Genomic DNA, 26003 nt, shown 5'->3' on the forward strand with positions numbered 1-26003 from the left:
TAAAGAGCCTTGTAAATCTGGGGCAGTGTCAAAAAGCAATTGGTGTTGCTTAGGTATGCACACAGCAACATCCGTTGCACGCCCCTTTGCTACAGAAAACTGTAGTGAGAAGGTCCAGATTTACAAGCACGGCGTTTACTTCCGCAAAGTGGCTTAACTCCGTCGTGTAAATATGGAGCAGGGCATTACGCCACCGGAGTGTCATTAAAAGTGACCCTTCAATGGGGCAATGCCCTTGTAAATGTGCCCCATAGTTTATTGTTTGATTACTACACATATTTAGAATATTATGAGCACTGAGTATGTAGAGCGACATTATCAAAATTCCAAATAAAGTATTATCATACCACAATATCGTTGTATTAGATTTCTGCAGAGGAAAGTTTTATGTACCTGCTGAATATTTGAGCAGTCTAAGCATGCAATTAGGACGTGGCTGCAGCTACGAATGTTCATAAAAAAAAAAGTGGTTTAAGAAGGCATCTTCTTTCCACGTTAAAGGCAGACAATGTGCATAATAGATGCAGGACTGATTCTGAAGGATGTCCTCACAGCGTAGCGGGATCGCGTAGCGGGATCGCCCTCGCTTTGCCTGAGTCTTGCCAGAGTCCTGCCCGTCTGCGCCCGTCAGCGTCCCGGATGCGGCGGAGTGGCGGGCGGGTCAGTTCTCTCTGGGTCTTCTGCTGCTGTTGGAGAATGATTTACTATTCTTCGCTGGAACTTCGCACTTTGCATAAGGTCTCTGTCGCCTGTAGTAGTGTGTTTCCCGCCCGTTGTAGAGGTAAGGGGCGATGTCCGGGCTGTGGCTGGATCCCTACCTATGCTCCGGTTCTTTCATTACAGAAAGAAAAGGTTAGAACGAAACATCTCTGCCTACTCCTCAATACTAGATCTGTCGGAAAACACTCTTTGGAGATCTATGACCTCCTTGTTACGGAACAACCTCTATGCTTAATGATAACAGAAACGTGGTTGGGTGATTCGTCCAATCCGGATTTTCTGGCAGCTATTCCATCAGATTATAACATCTTTCGCAAAGACAGACTGAAGGGGAGAGGAGGGGCGGTGGCTCTTGTTGTGAACAAGCAGGCTACTTGTTCTATCATCCCGACGGAAACCATTATTGGTTCCGAGTCCTTGGCTTTTTCCATCACTTTAGCTTCTCATCAAGCCTTTACAGGGTTGCTGGTATATAGACCTCCTGGTCCGGCGGGATCTTTCTTTGAGGATCTTCATGCAGTTATGGCGGGCCTGGCGTTGAGGGTGGAGCACTGTGTCTTGGCGGGAGACTTCAATTTCCATATGGATGTGGACGTGGATCCAGATGTGATTAAGCTATTTGACATCACGGCCCCCCTTGGTTTGGTGCCTTTTCTTTCAGGGCCCACACACGACAAGGGTCACACACTGGATCAGGTCTTCTCCACAGCCACACTTGAGGACATAGAACTAGTCCCGGTACTCTGGTCCGACCACAGACTTGCCAGATTCTGCATACGGGGCAGGGAGAGACTGTCCAACATTGAGCCTAGAACACAAGGACCTGCTTCCAGAGCACTCCATCGTGTCACTCCTGAGATGTTAGCTCAGGCCTTTCTGGACCACCCGTGTCCCCTTTCGGGTGACCTGTAGCAGGATGTAGACTCCTTACAGTCATGGTTGACTGATAGGTTGAACGACCTTGCCCCTGTGTTGGCACCTAGGGCCACCTCTAAGCGAGTTTCGGCTCCGTGGTTTACGGAAGCATTGCTTGCCTCCCGCCGCCAGTGTAAGGTGGCGGAGAGGGCCTGGCGTCTTCAGTACGATCTGATGGCTAAACTCGCGTATAGGACTGCTATTAAGTCCTATCATCGTGACATTCTGCGCGAGAAAAAGGATTATTTATCTAGGAGGATTGAGGCAGCTTCTAACTCCTGCAAGGAGATTTTTACTGTTGTAAGGGAGTTTATAACTCCTAGATCTAACCCTTCTCAAACTGCTCCCTCTGAGTCATGGGCCTGTGATCTCGCAAAATTTTTTACAGATAAGATCAGACTGATCCAGGATTCCTTTCAGGGGAGGCCTGTCGTAGTTCAGCCCAGTAGTGGCGATGGGATAACTGTATCTCCCGCATTGGTCCCGGCTCTGTCTGCCTTCCCGCCTATCTCCCTTGCCACGTCTCTGGCGTTTTTGACCAATCTTAAATCTGGGTCACCGTTGGACCCGCGTCCAGCCAAATTTTTGGCAAGGATGGCGGAGGTGGTCAACCCACTGGTTAATCCACTCTTGAACCGCTCCTTGAGGGAGGGGCTGGTCCCATTGGCCTGGAAACAGGCCATGGTGATCCCCCTCCTCAAAAAGCCGGGCTCTGACTCTGAGGTGTTGGCTAATTATAGGCCTATCTCGCTTCTTCCAGCGTTGACCAAAATTACGGAAAAGCACGTACATAGCGTACTTTCCGCTTTTCTGGAGACAAACAATTTGCTGCACCCTTCACAATCTGGTTTTCGGCCCAATGTGAGCACCGAGACTGCGTTCTTAGAAGTGTCTGAGGCAATCAAGGAGGTTTTAGACTCTGGAAGCAGAGCCATGCTTGTCCTTAAATGCAACGCCGACAAGTCGGAGGTGCTGTTCTTTGGCTGTACCTTTGACCCGGATTGGCAGGCTTGGTGGCCGAACGATATGTTTCCTCCAGCTCAGGCATCCCAGGTGGCAAAAAACCTGGGTGTCAAGGTCGATAACAATCTGACAATGAAATCTCAGATTTTGGGCCTCTCGGGCACATGTTTTGGAATTTTAAAAATGCTGCGAAAGTTCCTCCCTTTGCTCACTGAAGGGCATAGGAAAATCACGGTGCAAGCTTTGATTGGCTCTAGATTAGATTATGCCAACGCTCTCTACCTGGGTCTCCCGGATTTTCTGGTGCAGCGGCTCCAGGTTGTGCAGAACTCGGTGGCGCGCGCCATTTTTGGCCTCCGCAGGCGAGACAGAGTGTCTGGCTTGCTACAGTCACTTCATTGGCTGCCTATCCAGAAGCGGATAGTTTTTAAGGCACTGACGCTGGCCCATAAGGCGCTTTTTAGATCGGGAGCCAAATATCTTCAGCGCAGACTTGCCTTCTATTGTCCAACTAGAGCTCTTCGCTCGGAGTCTTTGTCTCTTGCGGTGGTACCCCGGGTCAGGAAGGCCCGTGTGGGGGGACGCTCCTTTAGTGTGAGGGCGCCCCACCTCTGGAACTCTTTGCCACTAGCTCTACGTAGTACCTCGGATCTGTTGCTCTTCAGAAAAAATTTAAAAACCTGGCTTTTTACTCTTTATTATGTTATTTTGTTCCTCTGGAAATCTTTCTTCTGCTATGTTTCTCTTGCTATGCTGCCAAAATAAAGCGCCGGGACACTCCGTTGGAGTAGCCGTGCGCTATAAAAATAAAGTATAACATAACATAACAAGTATAACATAGTGCCTGATTTTAAAAGTCTGGCGGTCTGACTGCCAGACTCGTGGTGACACAGCAGTGGCTGTCCAGCCACTGCCGCACCAGAGGTTTGATGACCCCATTACGACTTGGCTGGTTGGACCACCATGGGACCGCCACCGCAAGGGAATCCCATTCCCTTGAGGTGACACAGCAGTCTTGAAGCTGTAATAAGCTTGGCAGGACCGCCATGGTCCCAGCAAGCACATTACGAGTTTTCTCTCTGCCATGGTTTTCATGGCGGTTCCACCACCATGAAAACCGAGGTGGAGATGAAACAAAGGGTGCCTCATCCCATGTGGATACACAAAGGGGGGACACAACATGGGCGCTGTACAGTGCAGCACACATACAAAGATGTAAAAATAAGGAGAAATGAAAACATGTATCCTCGTTACCCCTGCCTTGAGAAGGCGTAAGGTTTTGGCACAAATTCCTGTCTACAAATGTTAGTAGACTAGGATTTTCATTAGAACCTATGCGTGGTTGCATTGGTACGCTTATGTGCAACTCAAGGATCACCCCCTTAATGTAAAGTAGCGCATAGCTCAATTTTGTGTTAATTGGGAAACTTTCCAACACAAATCCTGGTTTGTGTTGGATAGTAAATCCCACCTCAATACTTTGCACTGGGTTTACACCCCTTTTGTGAAGCAAACCGGGCGCAAGTGTTAATACACCTAGGTCATGATTTTGACATGCTGGAGTATGCTGAATGTTTGCCACTATTTCTGTTTCCCAGGCTACAGCTACTGTCAACAAATCTCTGTTGCATATCCACTGTGACCTTCTCTTCCAAATGAGTAAAAGCACAGACGTTTGCATTTTCTGTTTAAAAGTAACTTTTCTCTTGCATCTCTACTGAATATCAGTAAATGGAAATCACACAGAAACATATTTTATAATATAGTATGCATGCATATCTGCTATTTTCCACTTAGTCTTACCCTAGTGTAGCTCAGTAGAGCACAATAGGTCACTAGAATTAGCGAGGAGACAGTGAATCATAACGAGATCTGAGCTCCCACAGGCCTCTGACGTTCCAAAGGGTTAGCAGAGGACAGATAAGAATAACAAACAAGAACATAAATTATGTTTATGGAGGAAGTTAGTGTAAATAATACACTATCACAAAAATACAGAAATTGGATTTACGAAATAGCAGGCCTAATTAACAATCTTTAAACATGGCCATCAAGCAGCTGGTATTTTTTCTTTTTAAGGGCCAAATCATTTAATAGATAGAGCCTTCATGTGACAAGGCTCTTTAATTACTGTGTAAGTATCTCTGGGGGCCACACTTTGAGGGGCAATGTATAAGGAGCATTCAAAATATCAGTGAAGTAGTGCAACTATCGAAGAAGGTCCGTTCACGAGCATGCTTCACAGAAGTCACTAAAATTGTCTGCACTTGCCATCGAACAAGTGGGTAAAGATGAATCGTGAAAATACACAAGGGCCTTGTGGCCCCTCCTCTGCGGCTGCATTGCAATTCCCTCCTTTCAGATCATGATGGGTGGTCTCTCTGAGGTCCTTGCACTGATACTGGGGCCACATTTTACGGCCTGCCGTTATCCATATAGGGATGCTGTAAGTTTTTGGGGCAATACAGGAGGTCACTGTGAAATCCACACACATATGTTCAGGGCGGGTGTGGGGGGAAGGGTGCTATGATGTCATAGTAAAGACCTGGAATCAATACAATGTCACTACAACATAATAACACCAATAGTGGAGGTCCGGGAAATCGTGGCTCTAATAAACCTCGCACTCTGCCCCACTCCCCTAGGTATGCAATAACATCTTTTCTTTTTCAGTACTCTCTCTCCCGCCAAGAAGCCAACGACACATTTGTGTCTTTTTGGTGGTCATTTGTTGGCTGCAGTTTTATTAGGAATACAAGGAAACCTGTATATACTTTTGCGCTTTGCATATTAAGTCATCACACAGTTCCTTGGTATTGTCTTTTTGGCCCTTCTGGGCCGTTTCTTTTCGGCGGTTGGATTTTTGTGCCCCTTTTGCGCAGGAAGGGAGTAGCTTCTGTCCCGGAATTAGGCCGACTTGCTACCTTGTCCACCTTTGTTGTGCCTTGCCATCCAGCGGGGGCTGGGCTGCGAGCGCCGTCTCTGTTTGCTACCCTCTCCTTTGGTAGGCCAGGCTACCCAGCTGTGAGGCATCTCAGAGTCGCTGTCCTTAGGCCACCACACCCAGCCGTGAGGCATCTGAAGGTGAGTGGACCTATTCTGGCGCACCGCTCTCCGGTACCAACCGATATTGGCGTAGTTCTTCGCCACGCCGAGTCTCTTCCTCAGCCCTGCGACATTGCTACTCCTTAGGTGTGGGTGGGTGGGAACAAGATCCTTCCTGGGCTCCCGCCGTGCTGCTTCCCGTTCCTTGAAGATAGGAGCTTGCCTGGGGGAGCAGCGCTTATATGCCCCCGAGCTTACCTTCTTGCGCCAGTCCCCTCCTATTGGGGGGTTCGAATCCCCCCCTGACCCCTATTGGCCGGGGGGGGTTTGGCGCCAGCTTCAGACTGCAAAGGGGGGCCCGGGGGCTTACCTTGCCCTTTGTCACTCTTTGCACACAAACTGTGGTCCCCCGCCCCTCTTTGTCCGAGGCACGACGCTGGCTTATGGTGCCGGCTCGCGATCCCCCTTTTGGTGTAGCCTCTGCGACAGCAGTGACCACTGTGGCACACAGGTACTTTTAACAGGGTTAGCATTGCGATGCTTCGTCTAATGCACAGGGAGAAAAGCCCCTGCCTATCAGGGACATTTTATTATTGCTCTGCAGAATGAAATCTTCACTTTTTTGGTTTTCATTGCGGAAAACAAAATGAACAGGAAGAGGGACATTTCAAGATGGTGCCAAACTCAATATTCACTTTACTTAAAGGGCATGTTATGTTATGTTATGTTAGTGCTATTTGTATTGCGCACGGCTGCTCCAGCGAAGGAGCGTCCAGCGCATTGGCGGATCCACTGGTCTCTCGATATGGCAGGGGGCACTCCACCACAGGGCACAGACCACTGCGCCTCTGTCTACAGAGTGGCCAGGCGGGTTGTCTACCCGGGTTTAAATGACCCCCTGATCCACAAACGTCTGCCCCTCGTGTTCCTCGATCTTTCCGCCGCCTTCGACACGGTGGATCATTCCATCTTACTTTCCTGTGTCGGAGCGGCGGGGATCGAGGGCTTAGCCCTGGTTTGGCTATCGTCCTTTCTGAGGGACCGCACCCAGGCAGTCCGGCTGGGGGATTTCTCGGCCACCCAACTCAAGGTCACATGTGGTGTTCCCCAGGGTTCTTCTCTTTCCCCTCTTTTGTTTAACCTTTACATCTATCCTTTGATCTTTGCACTTCAGCAACTGGAGGACACCGTTTATAATTATGCGGATGACCTCCAGCTTATCTTTAATCTTTCTTCTTCTTCTCATTCTATTTCTAATTTTCAGACTACTATGATTTTCATCAGGGACTGGATGAACCACAATCATCTAAAGCTGAACCCTGATAAAACGGAATTGGTTCTCACGGGTGGTTCTTCCAGTCCTTGGAATTCTTCATTCTGGCCTTCTTCTTTAGGACCCCCTCCCACGTCTTCTCCCTCAGTTAAGACCCTGGGCATTAAAATCAATAATCATCTCACTCTTCACTCACAAATAACTTCTGTTGTCTCTTCTTGCTTTCTTGTTCTTCGAACTATTCGCTCTGTTTCTCGCTTTTTCTCCCCCCTCGCACTTAAATTTATCTTGTCCGCTCTGGTGATTTCCCGGCTGGACTACGCCAACGCCCTATACAACGGCATTCCAGCGTATAGTTTGCGGAAGCTCCAGCTGGTTCAAAACCAGGCGGCCAGACTGGTCCTTGGTCTCCCCCACTCTCATCATTCTACCCCCTTACTGAAGGCACTGCACTGGTTACCTGTCAGGGAGCGATCCCTTTTCAAAACAGGTTGCATGGTCTTTCAGGCGCGCCAGGGCACAGCCCCCGCCTTCATTTCCTCCCTGCTAAAAGAGTACACCCCTGCTCGTGAGCTTCGCTCATCTACTCAATCGCTTCTTCAGGTACCCCGTTACAGACGTAAGAAATGGGGTGGAGCCAATTTTTCATTCTTGGCACCATCCTTCTGGAACTCCCTTCCCGATCATCTACGTCTGGCCAGACATTATTCCCTCTTCCGTAAAGATCTTAAGACTTTTTTGTTTACCCAGGCCTTTTCTAATGTAAACTGATCTCATTTCTTGTTTCCTTACCAGTATTTGCGTTCCTACTGCTAATTTAGTCTCCACAGCGCCAAGAAACGCACGGTGTATGTAGCGCTATATAAATATTTTAAATTCAAATTCAAATTCATTCAAGTCCTTAGAATTTACTTAGTATACCATTTATTCGTGTTTTACATTATTAACTGTGGCCTGCCTGAAAACTAGTAGCAGTGTTTACCCAAAGGCTATTCACATTCCTCCTTCTGGTCACACCTCATCTACACTTTTCACAAGCTCTGAAAAAAGTTATGGGCATGGAGGGAAACTTTCTCTGTCAAACCTAGACCATCTATATTTGTGAAAGGAAATCCACAACAGAATAATAGTTGTTATTCCTCGTAATAGATGAACTACTCACAACATGGAAAAATGGAGAGATCTACAGAAAGGCCCTGGGAAGTGAAAATGTGCTTTGATAATTGGTAGGGGTATTATTACATTTTTCAGTTTAAAATTTTTATTAGAGGAGCAACAGCATAAAACATAACTTTGACAAGCCAATCCATGAGTAGTATGTTATAAAACTAAGAAGTAAAATAATACATGTTAAAAAATATATATATAAAGTTAATAATGCTTGTCTTAAAATACGTGTTAAACGGACAGCAGTTATGAGATGTAGCATAAGAGGATGGTAAGGGTTTTATGACCTGCCTAAAAAATGGTTTAGAGGGAGAAAGAGATTAGGAAAAGGAAACTAGAGGGTATATTATCAACGCCCCGCGATACAATTATCGCAACTTTAGCGTCCGTTTACGGGCGAAAAGCATCGATAATTTTATTGCACTATCAGCAAGGACACGCTAGCGCGTGTTTCTATGCCTCTGCGCCTGTTTCCTCAATGCCAAGCTTTGCATCGTTAATGATATGCAAAGTGGGCGTAACTGACAGAAATAACGTGGAAAATGTCGCTAACAGACATTTCTCCAATTATCAATCTGTTCGCTAACCTGTGTAACAATGATAAAAGTAGCGGTAACCGCTCTTATCGCAGGTTTCATTATGCCTGCTCTGAATCTTACTATGCCATTATAGCATATGGGTAGTGGATTATTAGAATGAGACCACCCTGCCCTATCTACAAGGATTTTCCTATCGCTGTGCGCTTATCACTGGTTTCCCAGCGATAATCGCACATTTTGCCGCTATTGCTGGATTTTATATCGCTTTGGAGATAGCCGTTGATAATAATGCGCTATCTCTGCGATATAATCCAGCGATAGCCGGCGATAATCATACTCGCGCTAAGAGCGGCCAGCAATAATTATCACTGCTGCTTGATAATATGCCCCTAAATTGGGTGCTTCTTTTCAGTGATGAAAGCACTCAGGTATTGCTTTCGCCATAACACATATGCCTAACCATGAAGATTTTTGGTCAATATCTTAGATGGAGAACGAACAAACAATTTAATTTGATTTTCCAATTCAGATTCATTTGCTCAGACCCGGTCACAACGTCTAAATTTTCCAGTCCGAAGAGTGCTGAAACGACCTAGAGAAAAAATGACTTGTCTGCATCTTGCCTGCATACTGATTTTCTTTATCTATTTGACCGTAGACTGGGGAAAAATTGGGCCTCCTGGTGTGACTTGGATCTCTTGGACTAGAAGGCTAGTCTGATGGGGACGGCAGTGAAAAACATTAGATTATTATTTGGGGTGGGTGACTGTCCACCTCAAGGAACATTCACAACCCTTGTCAGGGCGAACCCTCAAAGTTTCTAAATTAACCGGTCTCAACTCCTAGTAGCTATGACACAGAGCAGACAGGGTTGACCTAGGACAATGTGTAAAGCATTTATACAATACCAAAATAGTAATAAAGTCAAAATAATACAAATTGCAAACCAAATTAGGAAGTAGTCTAAGAATTAATAAACAAAATGATAAAAATTCAATAAGGGGAAACATTGATATGAATTTTTACGGTTTTAAGAATTATAGCGACAAAAAGCTCAAGTCATTAATGATAGTCGATGGTCACAATAGACCAGGAACCAGGAGCAATTTGAGGCTGGCTGCAATGGAGCGCATGCCGGATACTCCAACCAGGTTCGTCCTAGTCAAAGATTTTCTCTTCTAACTTAGTTCTTTAAGTCCCAATCCAATACAGGAGTACACTTTCAAAGCTCCTCAGGATATAAGGGGCGGCACTTAGAGACTCACAGGGTGTCAGACAGAAGCCAAGCGGGAACATGTCCAGTCCTTCAGGGCTCCTCTCAGGTCACGGTCAGCAGGTCCATTCTGATTCTGATCTTCCGCAGGTCCAGGAAGTGCTCTGAAGTAGATGCCTGGAGGTTCCATATTTATACCTGGCACTGGTTAGTGGGTGCGAATGGCTCCTGAGCATGCCCTAAACAATGGGATGAAAGTTCCAGAGGGAACTCTTACCCACCTTGAAGATGGCAAAAGTCTATGGGCACAGTACTTTTGGGCACTTAGCTAACACTAAAATCCAGTTTTAGGCAGTCACTGTATCCATAATAAATCCAGAAACAGAAGGCACTCCCAAGGAATACTGGGACCTGGTGCTGTTTGATGGAGGTATGACAATGCCCCCTGGGCTGATTCCAAAACTATTTTGTACCTACTGCGGAGCCCGAGCAACCTTGGGTGATGCTCGGTGGAGCTGTTCTTTGCAGCTATTGCGTCTGGCTCTGGTTCATCCCCTTGGCCGTCACCTAGCCAGCCCGACATTGTTTTCCTCATCCCCCACTGTTTTTCATCCGCCCTCCCTCCGTTTTCTTTGATCTAATTGCTGTAACTATGTAACCTGTAACTCGCTGATCCTGTAACTATGTAACCTGTAACGCAATGATCCTTATGTAAAGCGCTCTGATACCTCCGGGTCTAGCCAGCGCTGTATAAAACTTTATAAATAAAATAAAAGGAAGTCTGGTAGGACAAAAGAAGAGTTCTTCCATAACCAGACAGTGGATCCACAAGTATTGCCTTGGCATCCCTTTCTCTTCCCTTCCAAGAGTACCCCAATTCTTATATGTGAACCTAGCAGTCCTGTCAAGCAGGATTTGACACTCAAGCAGGATTTGACACTGTAGTGTCAAAAAGCATGCCCAAAACCCCCAACCTTCATATTTTGTAGAGTTCAGATGAGTTGTATCTGCCAATTCAAGTCAGCTTAATGCTTGCCCCAGTGAGGTATTTGACATGTATTCTAGGCAAATTACTATTTGGAGAGCAAATACAAATCAGCCTCCAGGGACTTCATGCAGAGACAAGGTAACTTTCAAAACGTTACGTTTCCTCAATATTTATAAAAAATCTGACTCCCCCATTGAATTTGGGGCATTAACAAATAGTACAAATAGTTCTTTAACTTTTGTCCAACTGGTCCTATTCCTGAGATACATAATTAGTATTTTAATCTGTGGTCTGGTTTTCTACATAGGACAGCTAGGCCTGCCAAAGAGAAAGCAGCTTTTGGGTGCTAGTCGCTGGCAACATATGTTGACATTCAATGTATACATTTCCTACTTTTAATACCATGCACCCTGCTTTGTGGCCTACAAGCATACATGGGGTACCTTATTAATATTCAAAAAGGAGTTTTTTATTTGTCATAAGGGTTGTGACAGGTTGAATTGCAGTCTTACACTGCTACATTCAGGCTGCCATGGTAGTGTTGCAACCACTCTCCTGTATGGAAGGTATTCTGCAGGGGCAATGCCAGGTCCGCCGACATCCTAAAACATCCCTCAGCACTACCACCACAGGTTCATGGAGTTCAGGCACGTGTCTCATGAGGAAAGGAGAGATATGAGAAGAGAGATTAAGGAAAAACTGCAGCCTCGAACCTTCTATTCTCTGCTGGGCACACAAGTGACCCTCTGATGGTGTTGTGTTCCTTCTGGGCATGTGCCAAGGACTTGATTCTTAGAACTGGGCGCTCTAGGACAGAGGCTACTATATCAGCAACCCAACAACCTCTTTGACCAACAATAGTAAGTATATAGACTATTCTTCGAATCACCTTAAAATAGGAAGCGTAATTGTTCTAGTCGCAGCAACTCATAACTGTAATGTCAATGTCTATCAATTGTCCCAATGACTCATGCGCTGGGAGCTGTTCAAGACACAGTCCTTGAATATTCCAATTCCTTTGGTTGATGGTACTTGTATAGTCTGGGGGGGAATGATGACAGTATACAGTTACAAAAAAGAGTGCTGCAGGACTGAGCGAGTGCTGTTATTATGAAGATGGTACCGCCCTGTCCACTTGATGCAATGGCGCAGTAACAAACAAAGTACATACGTTTGGATTAAGGTTCTCATTTTTCCTTTTCTTTTGTAAGAGAAGATTCAGTGTCAGAAGTGCATCGAGATGAGCTGCTGAGTTGAGGTGCAGGAAGAAGTGGATGTAGGTGGGGTTCAGGAGAGGAAATGCAGGCAATCAAGAGGACGGAAGACCGCTCCGCCCAGAAACAGCAAAGCCAAACAACAGGCAGTGGCTGGGGCATGGCCTTTATGCCTGTTGCCACCCAACATGCCCGCTGGGTCACGTGCATTGGCATGAGAGCGCAAGCCCTAGAAAAATATAGCACCGGGCCGCAGGTGCTTTGAAGCCACAGAATTGTTCATGGGCCTTAGCCCGGACGGGTGGCATTTTTTGCACAGATGAAGGCTCATACACACAATGGCTGCATAATTATAAAAGCACAAAAACTTTTACCATGTACAAAGGTGAATACAGAAGTTCCTGCTCAAGTGTAAAGACATACATAGTACAAATTAACATAATGTACACAATGATTGCAGGGATACATAGGCGCAGAAGTACCTGGGCATTCAATGAATACAGGGATGGGAACCAGGATCCTCCGCCAAACGGTTCAACAAGTGGGAGACCCAGAGAGCTCCATAGGAAGGACATGGTTTAGTAGGGAACTGCGAGGCAAGTGGAAAATGAGGTAGGGAAATGTGTGACCCCTGACAGTGAGGCCTGAAGCCATGTTTGCATTGCCACTATAGTGGATGGCACAATAGGTGCTACAGTCTGTCAGGCATTTACCTTCAATTCCCTGGGTATATTTGGTACCATATAGTACTGACTAAAGCCAGCAAAAATATAGGGTCCCGCAAAAGGCAAACTCTCTGAGGAGATCATGCAGAAAGGCAGATTTCCTAAATCCTGCTGATCCCCAAGGGCATAGAGAAACAAGAAATCAAATGTTGCAAGAAATCAGATTATATCACCCTCATCATGAGTGATTTTTACAGCTGTCAAGGGCGGCTCCTCCATGTGGGTGGAGGAGCATTGCCCCACTGCTTTCTTGCAGCATGAGAAGCAGAAACATAAAATGGTATTACAAATACCATTTTATGTTTCTGCTTCTCGCACTGCGAGAAAGCAGAAGGGTTTGGTTGGGGGTGGGTACGTGTGCAGGGGAGGACTGGCTTGCCCACTGCTGAGGGCGCTGACTGTCTGGTCAGCCCCAATCACAAAGCTTCCATTGCAGCATTGTGATTGGCTTATGGGAGGGGAGGGGGGATGCCCGCTTCCTGTTCCTGCTGAGGCAGGAAATCAGGAGCAGACCAAGCAGCTAAGAAGAGGGATCCTGGAAAGGTAAGTTTAAAAAAAGAAAATGTTATTATTTAAACCCCCCTTCCCTCTGGAACACTCGGCGTCTTCGCCCTACGTGACCCAGTGTCCTCCCCCCACCTGTGAGCCAGGCAAGCTGAGGCTGCTGGCCGCCCCTAAATGTGGCAGTGATGTCAGGCAGTACTTGGAATATCCTCTATAGTAGGATATAGTGCCTCACCTCGACCTGGCAGGCAGTTCAGGGAAGGAGGCCCCCCTCTGTCCGTCGGTACCTCGTGGCGTGATCTGGCTGCCCTTGGGCAGAGCGGGGCCTCCTTCCCTGAGTTGCCTGCCAGGTCGAGGTGAGGCACTATATCCTACCATAAGTATTACCTGACATCACGCCACAGGGATACTGGTTGTGTATCTTTTTACCTTATTTCTTACCACTTTATTGTCAGTTTTGGCAGCAGCAACAATACTATTCGATTTTGGTTTTTGTGGTTCTGTGGTACTGCGGTACCAAGGGTCTCTGGTTCTGTAGATTCTGAACCCGTTCAATGAAGGTCGTCGGATATAGACGATTTTGGTATCAGCGGACCGCAAACCACGAGTGCGGTATGTACGAGTGTTTTCGTCGTAATCGATCAATGAGAACACTACGTATTCAGGGACTTCATTTGAACCCTCGGGTTCCATTTTGTGTGCGGCAGCCATTTTGTGTGGTTGCCCTCACATAGGCTGATGACTATGGCCGAACGAGTCTTTAGGACACGTACACCTTAGCTGACTTTGGTGTGACCTGGCCGAACTGACTCCCTTGCCCGAGGCTGACCTCGTTGAGCCAGTTCCTTGTTAAGCAGCTGGTCAGATAGAGATCAAAGAGCTGAGTTTATGGTACATGCACACACCCTTCTATCTTGCTTCACATCTGCTTCTGTTCCTTCCTTTATGGCTTAATTATTGATTTGGGTTGAGGTCTTTACGATGTTTTTGTCCGGCCCGTTCGAACAGGAATGTTGGATTTTGCTGGGTCATTTCTGGTGGGCTGGACAACGGAAAGTGGGATTGTCGTCATGCGATATGTTTGAAATGTCGTTTCTCCATTGGCCAGTTTGTATGTAATTAATGCTATTTGAACAAAGGAGGGACTAGAGAAGGACAATGTTTAACGGGGTCCAGTGTACAAGTCCACCAACTAGTAGCACAAAGAAGGGTAAAAAGTTCCCCGGGAAGAGTGACAGAAAAGAAGTACGTGTACTAGACAGAAGGGGGAACCCCCTTGATGGAACTAAAACCCTCACACACCCAGATAACTAGGTGTCATGCTTCATCATATGGGTTCTGCTCCTCGTCAGACTGGCGCTGCAATATCCCCCTTCTGTCTAGTACACGCACTTCTTTTCTGTCACTCTTCCCGGGGAACTTTGTACCCTTCCTTGTAATTGATGCTAGCCAGGAATGTGATTTTTGGCATAAAAGACGATGCTCCGCTCCATGAATTTGTGCAGTCTCTAGCGAACCACCCGTGTTGTGCTTCGTAGACCTCTGTTCCTGGTTGCAGCCAATAAATTTGGTCTTTGACGTCATCAAGAAGTGTCCTGTGTCTCTGTTTGCCGAGGCAGGGGAATCCGAAGACATCGGGCGTTATCCCTGGCGCCGCTGGGTTCTAAAACCTGGTTCTTCATTCTGAAGAAAGCCACTGATACAGGTTTCTGATCATAAGGCTGAAACATGTCAACCCATTCCTGAGGAGTAGTTATAAATTCACACTACTCTCTGCACTGCTTTTAAATCCTGCCAGTGAGAGCACGCCAATAAACTATTTTTGTGCATCTACCTAGGCAGTTTTAACTTTCACTCACTTTTCACAGTTTCTGAAACACTTATTTTCTTTTTGCGCTCCACCCTCACTACACCATAAGCTCCACATATGGGATTTTAGCATCCTGACTCCATATTGTACATCTAGGAAAACATCTCTGAGTTCCTTCCTCACAGTGAGGAAGTTGTAGCTCCCAGTAGGACTAGGTATTCCTACTGGTAAGGAGGAACCCATATGATGAAGCATGTCACCCTCAGGTGAGTGAAGGTTCTAGTCCTTAAGGGTTAATTATGCCAGGTCTCCTTGATGCTTCACTTTCTAGATATCTTTTGAGAGAGTTCCAGCATAGATCACACACCTTTGCCAAGATAGGGCTTTTTGTGCATATTCCAGACCCGAGGCCATATTGTGTTGTCAATTATGTTTAGGGGAAACCTCTCCTCGCAGGTCTATAAACTTGATTCCCTGGGACCCTAACTCCACCCCTTTTGTTGTTAAAGCTTGTTAATGAGTCCCATAGTGTGCTTATGTCCTGTTCTAATTCACCCTGTACAAATAAATTGGGGCAGATTTAAAAGCCCCCTGAGCCACCATTACGTCACTTTTTGTGACGAACTGGTGGCAAATCTTACTGCTCCATATTTACAAGGACAGGAAAAGCCACCCTGCGTGGCTTTTCCTGTCCTTGTAAATATGGCCCCTTTACACCCAGCGATTTGCTTGAAAGGGGCGTTCCATGGATGTTGCTGTGAGTGTTCCCCCACAACACCCATGGAACAAGACACATTTCCATATTTATAAGGAATCGTAAATATGGAAATGCGTATGAATGCTACACCTCCCCAGGGAAGGAGTAGGGAGGATCAACAACAAGAAATATTTTTATTTCTCCTCGTTTTTTCCTCTTTCACTGCGTGCTGCATTCTACTTTGAAAGAGGAAAATACCTGTAGTTATTGTTTTTGTGCAGGAAGGTGCCCCTCCCTGCTCAAAAACAATCTCCTCATGATGCAGGCATCCTTGCACCATGGTGCAAGGGTGCCTGCGCCGACGCATGGCAGCTGTTTGTGCATCAGCACAGGGGAGAGCACAGGAATGCAACATATCATTTTAAATATGTTGCATTCCTGTGCTTTGGTAGTGCTGCAGCGTGGTGCAGCCAAAAGGCTTGCGTTGCCGGGCTGCTGCACTTCCTCGTAAATCTGCCACATTGCATTTTAATGTCCTATTATTTCTTATGGAAAGGTTTTCCATTTTGCAATAACTAGGGGTCTTTCCGTTCTATTTTCCTCAAGTTGAATTCATTACTCTTATATATTCCTCTTTTTGCAAACATAATGTGTTTAGGAAATGTTATGTTTTCTTATTTCCTAGCTGTGTATTAGTTGTGGGATTAAAGCACATGCACTTTATGCATTTTTATCTGAGTAAAGTGCTTCAATTTGAGTCAAGCTATGAGGGGTGAGGAGGGTAACCCACAAAGAAACCAGTTTACCTAATAGGAGTCAGATTTTTTGGGACTTGCTGGGTCTCAGAGTAGTGCACATCAATAATGGGATTCCAAATATTCCTCACCTAGCCTTCAGAGTCTGGGTTTCCACAACCACAACTAACTATAAACCAGGGTTTGTCAAATGCTATCCTTAAGCTAAAGCCAACCATAGCTCTGAGGCTAAACGTATTGCCAGCCCTATGCCTAATTCGATTCCTAATGCTAAACATATGCTACCGCTTAAACTATTCACTCCTGTGTAGTGAACAAATGACTAACAATAACGCTAAACCCTGAACCCTAGCCTACAGCTAATCTTTGTTTCAAATGTTGGCAGTTTCAGAAGAAAGAATTATCACGTTTTTTAAAAATAAAACTTAATTATTTCAGCTTTGCATATTTGGTATTTTTGTTGTACTCTCGTGTATTATTTCTGCATTCTGAGCCTCAACGTGGCTTAACGCTGCCTTGTAAATAAGGCTCCCTTTCACGCTATGTTTACCGTGAAAGGGGTGGGCAGTGGGTGTTGCAGTGGGTGTTGTACTGCAACACATTGATGCATTGATTTTGATGCTGCCCCCTATTAACAAGGGTGACGTAAATAGGAGTCAGCGCCAAAATTAAGACCGGGGAAAACCTGCTTTTTCCATGTGTGCTGCCTTGTGCACCACACAGGTAAAAAGCAAAATGCCTTGGATTGTTTATGTGTAGGAAGGTGTCCCTTCCTGCACATAAACAATCTTCCCCTGCACGCAGATATCCTTGCACTATGGTGCAAGGGTTCCTGCATTGGCACAAAGCTGCTAAACTTAGCACCAGTTCAGGGGGAAATGCAAGGCTGCATCATATTCTTGTAAATATGGTGCAGCCTTGCATTTCTGAAGTGGCGGAGTGAGGCGTTAAGCCATGACGGCTAACACCTCACCACGCCATTTCTTTGTTTATATGGTCCTAAGTCTCGCCTATATAGTGCAAGTGCCGATCATTTGGCTTTAGCAATGTTTGTAAAGTATTGTTTAAAAAATGTAAACAAAAAAAAATTCAAACTATTGAAGGGTAAGCAAATATCTTATGGTATCTCAAAACTGTCATTTGAATTCTGTATTTTCAATTTTTATAAAGGATATACAGCCTGATTCATCAAGCCGAAATCGGCTCGCAAAGGGCCAGATTCTGAGATTTTGGCCCTTTGCGAGCGCTATTTTTGCATTTGGGATTCATCATCCCAAATGCAAAAATCGGTAATAGCGATTTCGCTATTTTACGAGGAATTACATTTAAGAAATCTCTATTTGAGATTCCTCGCGAGGTCAAACCTCGTGGTAAATAGCAAAAACACAGAAAAATGCTTTTAAAAGCATTTTTCGGAGTTGCATGTTGCACACACACATGTCCTTTGGACATGTGTGTGCGCAACACCAGTTTAAATTAGCATTTAAGGGGTGCTACAGGGTGTCCTCTGGACACCTCTGGCACCCTTTAAATCGCTATCTTATTTGCGATTAGCTAATTGCTAATCGCAAATAAGGAATACTCCCCATTCATTCCTATGGGCCTTTTGGCCCATAGGAATGAATGGGGAGTTATTCCTTATTTGCGATTAGCAATTTGCTAATCGCAAATAAGGAATCTGTAGTAATCGCAAAAAATGTTGCTATTCCTACATGAATCCCGTTTTGCGAGTCTGGAATAGCGATTCCTTATGATTCGCTATTTCAGACTCGCAAAACCTCCCAATGATGAATCAGGCTGTACATTTAAGGACTCTCTATTTGAGATTCCTTAAATGCAATTCATCATCCATTTAAAATTTGCGAATTCGCAATTTCGGCCGCTTTTAAAAGCATTTTTCCGAGTTGCATGTTGCACACACACGTCCTTTGGACATGTGTGTGCACAACACCAGTTTAAATTAGCATTTAAGGGGTGCTACAGGGTGTCCTCTGGACACCCCTGGCACCCTTTAAATCGCTATCTTATTTGCAATTAGCTAATTGCTAATCGTAAATAAGGAATACTCCCTATTCATTCCTATGGGCCTTTTGGCCCATAGGAATGAATGGGGAGTTATTCCTTATTTGCGATTAGCAATTTGCTAATCGCAAATAAGGAATCTATAGGAATCACAAAAAATGTTGCTATTCCTACAGGAATCCCGTTTTGCGAGTCTGGAATAGCGATTCCTTATGATTCGCTATTTCAGACTCGCAAAACCTCCCAATGATGAATCAGGCTGCTAGTTTCGTTTTCAAATACTTTTCACTCAGGAAACTCTCAGCCTAACTGGAAATTATATGAAAGTCTCAGAACCTAATGGGAAATGCTTGCCAAGGCTTAGATGAGTGTACTCAGAACTTAGCCTTTTGTTCCTCTGTAGTAGTCCAGAGAGCAGATTTATGGGTTAAAGGAGAAGAGTCAATGTCAAAGCCTACAAACTCGTTTTGCCTTTTTCAATGAAGTATTTCAATTTTTACTGCATTTAACGAAAAACTATTTTGTTGAATTGGATAATTTCTATATGCTTATGTTATACACAATTCAGAAAAGGGGGTGGTGATGGACAGAGTATCTGAATTAAACAGAACACTCGTACCCAGTCAAAAGATCAGGGCTTGATCCATCACCGTTTTTTAGCTCACTGCACCATCTCAGCTCAGAACCTGGCTACATGCAAATTAGTCTGTCCCTGGCCCAGTGCATCATGGGAACAGGGCAGACCACCATAAGCGTGGAAGGGTATACTCAGATGTGAGTCCCTTGCTCACTGCACCATCAGGATTCAAGCAAGCCGGGCCGAAGATGGCTGTCATGCCAGAAACCGGTCCCCGGAAGCTCGTTTCCTTACCAGTATAAGAATTGGCTTGGTAGTTTAGTCTGCCCTGTTCCCATGATGCACTGGGCCAGGGACAGACTAATTTGCATGTGAGCTAAAAAACGGTGATGGATCAAGCCCTGATCTGTTGACTTGGTACGAGTGTTCTGTTTAATTCAGATACTTTGTCCATCACCACTCCCTTTTCTGAATCATATGTTATACACAGGCCTGCATGGTAGTAGCGCGTCTGTAGTATTCAGTTTCCTTTTCACATATGCACTTGTAAGTGACAATTCGCAAATTACTAGCTCAGCAAATGAGAAACATATGTTATTTGCACCTGTCCTTCTCATGACCAATGGCCACATGCATCAAAGTCCGTTTTTGCGATTCCTAATTTATGATTTTTACCGAATCGCAAATAAGGAATCGCAAAACGGGATGCATGATTAAAATTGCATAACATTTGCGATTCGGTAAAAATCGCAATTTTTACCGAATCCAAAAGGCCCATAGGAATCAATGGGAATTGCAAATTCGCAAATTAGAATTCGCAAAATGTTGATGCATTCCATGGGTGCAGGGGGGTCCTTTGGACCCCCCCCTGCACCCCTGAAATTTATTTTGAAGTGCATTTTTCAAACACACATGTCCTAAGGACATGTGTGTCTGTAACATGACAGTGTTTTAAAATGCAAATTAGAGCATTTTAACACTTTTTTGCAAATTACCACGAGGTTCAACCTCGTGGTAATTTGCACCCCAGATTTGCGAATTTGCAATTTTAAAATTAATGATGCATTGCTTTTAAGGAATCGCAATTTTGCGATTCCTTAAAAGCAATCGCATTTTTGGAATTCGCTAAAAATAGCGATTTCACCAAAAATGCTTGATGCATCCCAGAAACCTATTTAGGAATTGCAAACGGCCGATTTTACCGAATCGCACCATTTGCGATTCCTAAATAGCTTGATGCATGTGGGCCTAAGCCCTTTACTTGTTGAAACTCCCACTATCTGTTTCAGGTTTTGCCACATGTATCCTCGCTGCTTTTGGAACTAAAATGCATAAGAAGTTGTGATTTGTATGAGTATTGTTAATGTTAAAGAATGTTAATTTTCAATTGCTGTGTAACAATCACTATTTAACATGGTGTGTAAAATTATTATTATTATTATAAAGCTTGTAAAGCGCCTTTTTACACCCTAAGATGCGAGAAGGTCTGCCACCTGCACTAACTCCAATCCCCAGGGGGAGATTGAAAGAGCCAGGTTTTCAGTTTTTTATGGAACATTGGGGCATATTACCAAGCAATAGCGATAATTATCGCTGTTGCTTGGTTAGAGATAAAAATGTATCGCCGACCTGCGGCGATTTTTATCGCAGATAAACCTTGGTATTACCAAGGTTTATCGCAAATGCGATAAAAATTGGCCGCAATGCGTGAATATCGCTGAAAAGTCAGCGATATTCATGCATTACCGAGCTAATGCTCTTAGCCATGTTATCCACCTCCCATTGGATAACATGGCTAAGAACTGCTCAGGGCAGGTGTTAGCTTTTGGAGATATTCGCGCTTAGCGCGAATATCTCCAAAAGTTGGTAATAGGAGGTAGCGATGTTAGCAACTGTTTCCAGTCGCTAACATCTTGGCACGCCCACTTTGCATGTCATTAGTGATAAATGTCTCTGACATGCAAAGTGGGGCCCAAGATGGTCGCTATCTCCTACTAGCTGTCGCTAACTGGTGTTAGCGACAGCTAGGTAATAGGGAGATAATTTTATCTCCGCTTTCTTGGCTTTTAAAGCCAAAAAAGCGGAGATAAACCCCCTTGATAATATGCCCCATTGTCTCCGATGGATATGTCCTTAGTTTCATAGGTAAGTTATTCCAGTCCTTAGCCGCGAGAAAACCAAAGGAACTACCTCCTGAACATACCTTACGAACCTTAGGCACAATCAGCTTAGCAGTGCCCAACGACCTCAAATTCTGCGTAGGACCATAAACAGTGAGTAGAGGGGGCAGATACCTCGACCCTTACTCGTTTCGGATCCTATGGAAGAAACACAACACCTTAAAGGTGACTCTAGCCTGTATAGGGAGCCAGTGTAATTCCCTCAAGGCTGCCCCTACAGATGCCCACCTAGGGATATTCAATATCACCCGGGCCGCAGCATTCTAGACCTTCTGCAAAATGTTCAGATTTCTTTTGGTCACCCATTGTTAGAGGTCGTTGCAGTAATCCAAACGTGAACGTAACAAGGACCTGCACTATGGTCCTTTTCGCATCTAGTGGCAATAAATCCAGGATTTTACGCAACATTCTAAGAATGCTTTGCAGGTTCTGGCAATAGCTGATATCTGCTCTGTAAACAATAGGGTATTGTTGAACCAGACTCCTAAATTCTTGACCTTACCTTTGAGAGTCGGGGTAGGTCCCAGTTCCTCCAGCCACCACAAATGTGACCATATAAAGGGCTGCTTGCCAACTACCATCACCTCCATCTTTCCTGCATTCAGTTGCAAGCAGCTGAACTTCATCCAGTTAGCAAGATCACTCAAGCAGGACTTGAAATTAGATACCGTTCCTGCCTCCTTTTGCTCCAATGTAACAATCAACGGAGTGTCATCGGCATATGACATCAGTTTCACCCCATGTTTCAGCCTAATGTCTGCCAGGGGGCGCATGTACACATTAAATAGAGTAGGGCTGAGGGCCGAGCCCTGTGGTACCCCTTGAGACAGAGGACACACCTTGGACTTAAAAGGGTGTTGTAAGACCTGGAAGGATCTATTCTGCAAGAAGTGCTTGATCCATTCCCATGAGCTGCCACCAACCCCAGCCTCCCACAGATGTTCCAACAGAAGGCCGTGGAAGACCGTTGTGTCAAACGCAGCACTCGAGTCCAGTAAAATCAGTGTAACCATGAGTATTAACGTGTTCCCTGGTGGGCATCAACACTGTTTGTACCATGTTTAAAACCAATAAACAGATTATTATTATTTTTTTTAATTGTGATTTGAGGATGGGATTTGCGTTACAAGCTCAATCTCAATGAGTGCCTCATCTTTTCTATTTTTGCCTAAATAAGAATGATTTAGATTTCAAGTAGGCCTGGAGTGTAGGACCTGACCCTCTCTGCAGAGTCCCCTCTAAACATTTGCCTTTTCCCCTCCACTTTTTGCAGAAATGTATTTTTGTTGGTCTTAGGACTCGGTGCACTTTACCACTGCTGATCTGTACTAAAGTGCTTGTGCTCTCTCCTTTAAACATGGTTTGATTGGGGCATACCTGGCTGGCATATTTTATTTACTTAAATGTTCCTTGTACAATGGTATACCAAATACCCAGGGCCCATACATTAAATGCTATTGGTGGCCTAGCAGTACTTATTGTGACACCCATTTAAATTGCAAAACACAACATGTCCCAAACCTGCCACTGCAGCCTGAATGCAATTTCAAGCTGCCATGTTTACTTGGCATAAAATAAATCCTTGCCAAGCCTTAAACTCCCCTTTTATTACATTTATTTCACCCGTAAGGGAGGTCCTAGGTAGCCCATAATTCAGGGTCCTGTGTAATCAAAAGGTTGGACATGTAATATGAAGTTATACATGTCCTGGTAGCGAACAACTCCTAAATTGTTTTTCACTACTGTGAAGCCTACTCCTCCCTTAGGATAATATTGGAGATCCTTATTACATTGAATAAGCTATAAATCCTAATTGGAAATAGGTAGATATGTCATTTTGGTACCTATGAAATTGTAATGATGAACCCTCTATAATGGTAAAGTCAGATATTGCATTACAAATTTGAAAAAGCCACATTTAGAAAGTTGGCATTCTCCTGCCCTTTGTGCCTGCAGCCTGTCTTGGGTCATGTGACTGGGTGTAGCTGACTTTTTGAATTCCTTCCAGACAGTCACACAATAAAGGGATTAGGTGTGCCTGAATGGGCCATCTGATGGCAGGATTGGGGCAGACCTGAGCACAGTCCCACTTAAAACTGAATAGCCTGTGCTCTGCCTATACACAAATGGCCTAATGACCCTGCATTGTCACTGCAGCCAGCTTGGAGCCAAGGCAGGTGACTCAGAAAATTCCATGCACTTCAAATAACCTTTCCAGAAGCTTCTTCCACCTTCCAGAAGGGCACCAGGGTATAAAAATAGGACCTTCAGACCCACTCTTCAGTTCACACCTGGACATGTAGAACGACTCTCAGAAGACTGCCTGTTGTGCACTCTAACAGAGTGCTGCTGTACCTGGAAGGGTACAGAATCAAACAACAGGGGTACCCGTCAACCCAGTTAAAACCTGGGTAAATAATATGTATAACAAGCAACAATGTCTGAACAGGTATTAGTGGACAGCAATTTTACTTTCAAGAAAGCATGCACAAAAAAAGTTGTAAAAAGGGGAGGAAACAGGGAGACAACAATAATTATAGCATTTAAATGCAATCTGTATTTTAGGCAAGAGTAGCAAAATTGGAGGAGGACAATATTGCAGCACTTAGTTGCATTAAATGTGCATCTAACCCGCAAAGACTTGTCCACAAAGGTGCCCGTGATGTATGAAGTGAACGGCTCAAGTGACAAGTGAAAAAAAGATATATATATACTATATACTGCGATAAGACTGTGCAAGACAATGTGAACAATAATATCAATATATACAAAGAGCTTTAACTGGTTCCGATGTATTAATGCGTAATTATGGGAACATTTGTTTTCGTGGAACCACAAAAGAAGTGCCAAAAGTTGCGCTGGGGTTTCAAATGAGTTTCAACCTGTTTAAAGTTCAGGCCATCTTCAGGACCAGGTTATTGGTTTTATCGAAGTTCAGTGCGTGGACCTGGGAATTAGTTCTAGCTGGATTAAGGTACATGGTCCCCAAGAATAAGGTGGTCAAGGGATTCTGAGTAGAACATTTCCAACAGGGAGAGGTTTGGCATACTCCGGTCAAAAAATTCAGTAGGTGACCGTGGATTGTGGCTGCCAAGTCGAGGCTTTGTGAAGCAAATCAGACATTGGGGACATGAGAATCTCTAGTTGTAGAAATCCGGAGGTCTGGAAAGAATGCGCAGATCCTCGGAAAACAGCTGGTGTGCCAGCGAAAGTCCAGAGCAGGGAAGGATGGCTTTGGTGCCTGGAGCCTGCCTTGAACCCTCAGAGGCCAGCCCTGCTGTTGAGCCCTACATCTTCACCTGCAGCCAGGACTACCAGAAGTGACTCCAAGGGCTAGTTTGCTGGCCTCCTGTTCAGAGCCAAAGGGACATAAAAGGCTCCCATCATCTTGAACCCGCAGTTGGACTCAGCCTGAGTTATTCCCGAACCCTTGATTCTGGTGCTAAAGGTGCCCACATGGTCAAATCCCAAAACTGCGGATGTAAAAAATGTTTGGCCAAAAACTGCCATGATAACCAGGAGAAACCTGCTTCCCTATCCGGCTGAGCTACATCGCTGGTCTTATTGACATGGCAGCTTCTCCCACGACGTTCTTATCCACAGCAGCAAATCAGTTTCCGCTCCTTCACCAAAGGGGTATCTGACCTCGTGGAACTGTCTTTGGCTACAACCTCTGCCCCATCCAGCTGGAGATTTCCAACTTCCATTTTGAATCCAAGACCGAATGCAGAAATCTTCACTGCGGCTTCGACCCAAGGCCATCCGACGACGATGATATTCCCTCCTCAGCCACCTCCTGCAGCCTTGCCCCACTGTACTTTACCAACTCAGAATATTTTTTTCAATAATTTTTTCAAGTCCAAATGTAAGCGCTGACCGGGCTCAATCCACTTCCTGTATCTGAACCATGCTTCATCATGGTCAGGCATATTTTTCGACTTTGACCCGGTCCCACGCGACTAGATGTCAGCGGTTGGTGCTTTGATCTTTTAGGTGCTAGTTTTCTCTCAAAACTTTTAAAATCCATCTAATTTTGGTGTAAAATAATTTATTAAAATGTACTCTATTTTTCTAAATTGGTTTGGGATTTTTCTTGTCTTCTGTTTTCACTTTATTATTGTTTTTGTGTTGTATAAATACTTTATACATTGCTTCTAAGTTAAGCCTGACTGCTTGTTGTGCCAATTTACTCGAAGTTAAGCACAGGTTAATTAAGTGACTTTTTGTGGTTCACCCCGCAAGGGATTGTGGCTGTTGCTTGACCAGGGCTCACACCCCAGTCAACCAACAACCGAATTTCTCACATGGAGCTAGTGATTTTATTTTCAAAGGTAACAGGCTTTTTCTGTACACCTGTATTATGTTACGAGGATTCTCACTGAGTATTGTAGAAGGCAGTGTGTTTTTGCTGATTTTACCATCGGATTTTAACCTCTGATAAACTCTGCAGATAGACGATTTGCACTTTCATAATCCTTGTTATCCTTTTTAAGGACGGGTTGAAAATATCTTGCCATTGTAATATTTTATATATATATATATATTCTGACTGGCCCATGAAGGGTGGCTTGTTGAAAAGCTTATGCAGAATTCAGTAAGCCTGAGTTCATTATGGTGACATGCCACTGTACGCCTGTTCTTTGGGAAAGGTTATATCAGATGGCACGTCTCATCTGTTTATTATGAAAAGATATGA

At 44.8% G+C, this 26003-nt stretch overlaps 1 protein-coding gene across 1 annotated transcript in view; it reads right to left on the minus strand.

Moving 5' to 3' along the window:
- The window catches only part of ME1 (malic enzyme 1), a 1313190-nt gene that overhangs the window by 482095 nt on the left and 805092 nt on the right, over window positions 1–26003 (minus strand). The window lies entirely within an intron of this gene.

The sequence above is a fragment of the Lissotriton vulgaris genome, chromosome 6 (genome assembly GCF_964263255.1).
Source record: "Lissotriton vulgaris chromosome 6, aLisVul1.2, whole genome shotgun sequence".
Classification (NCBI taxonomy): Eukaryota; Metazoa; Chordata; class Amphibia; order Caudata; family Salamandridae; genus Lissotriton; species Lissotriton vulgaris.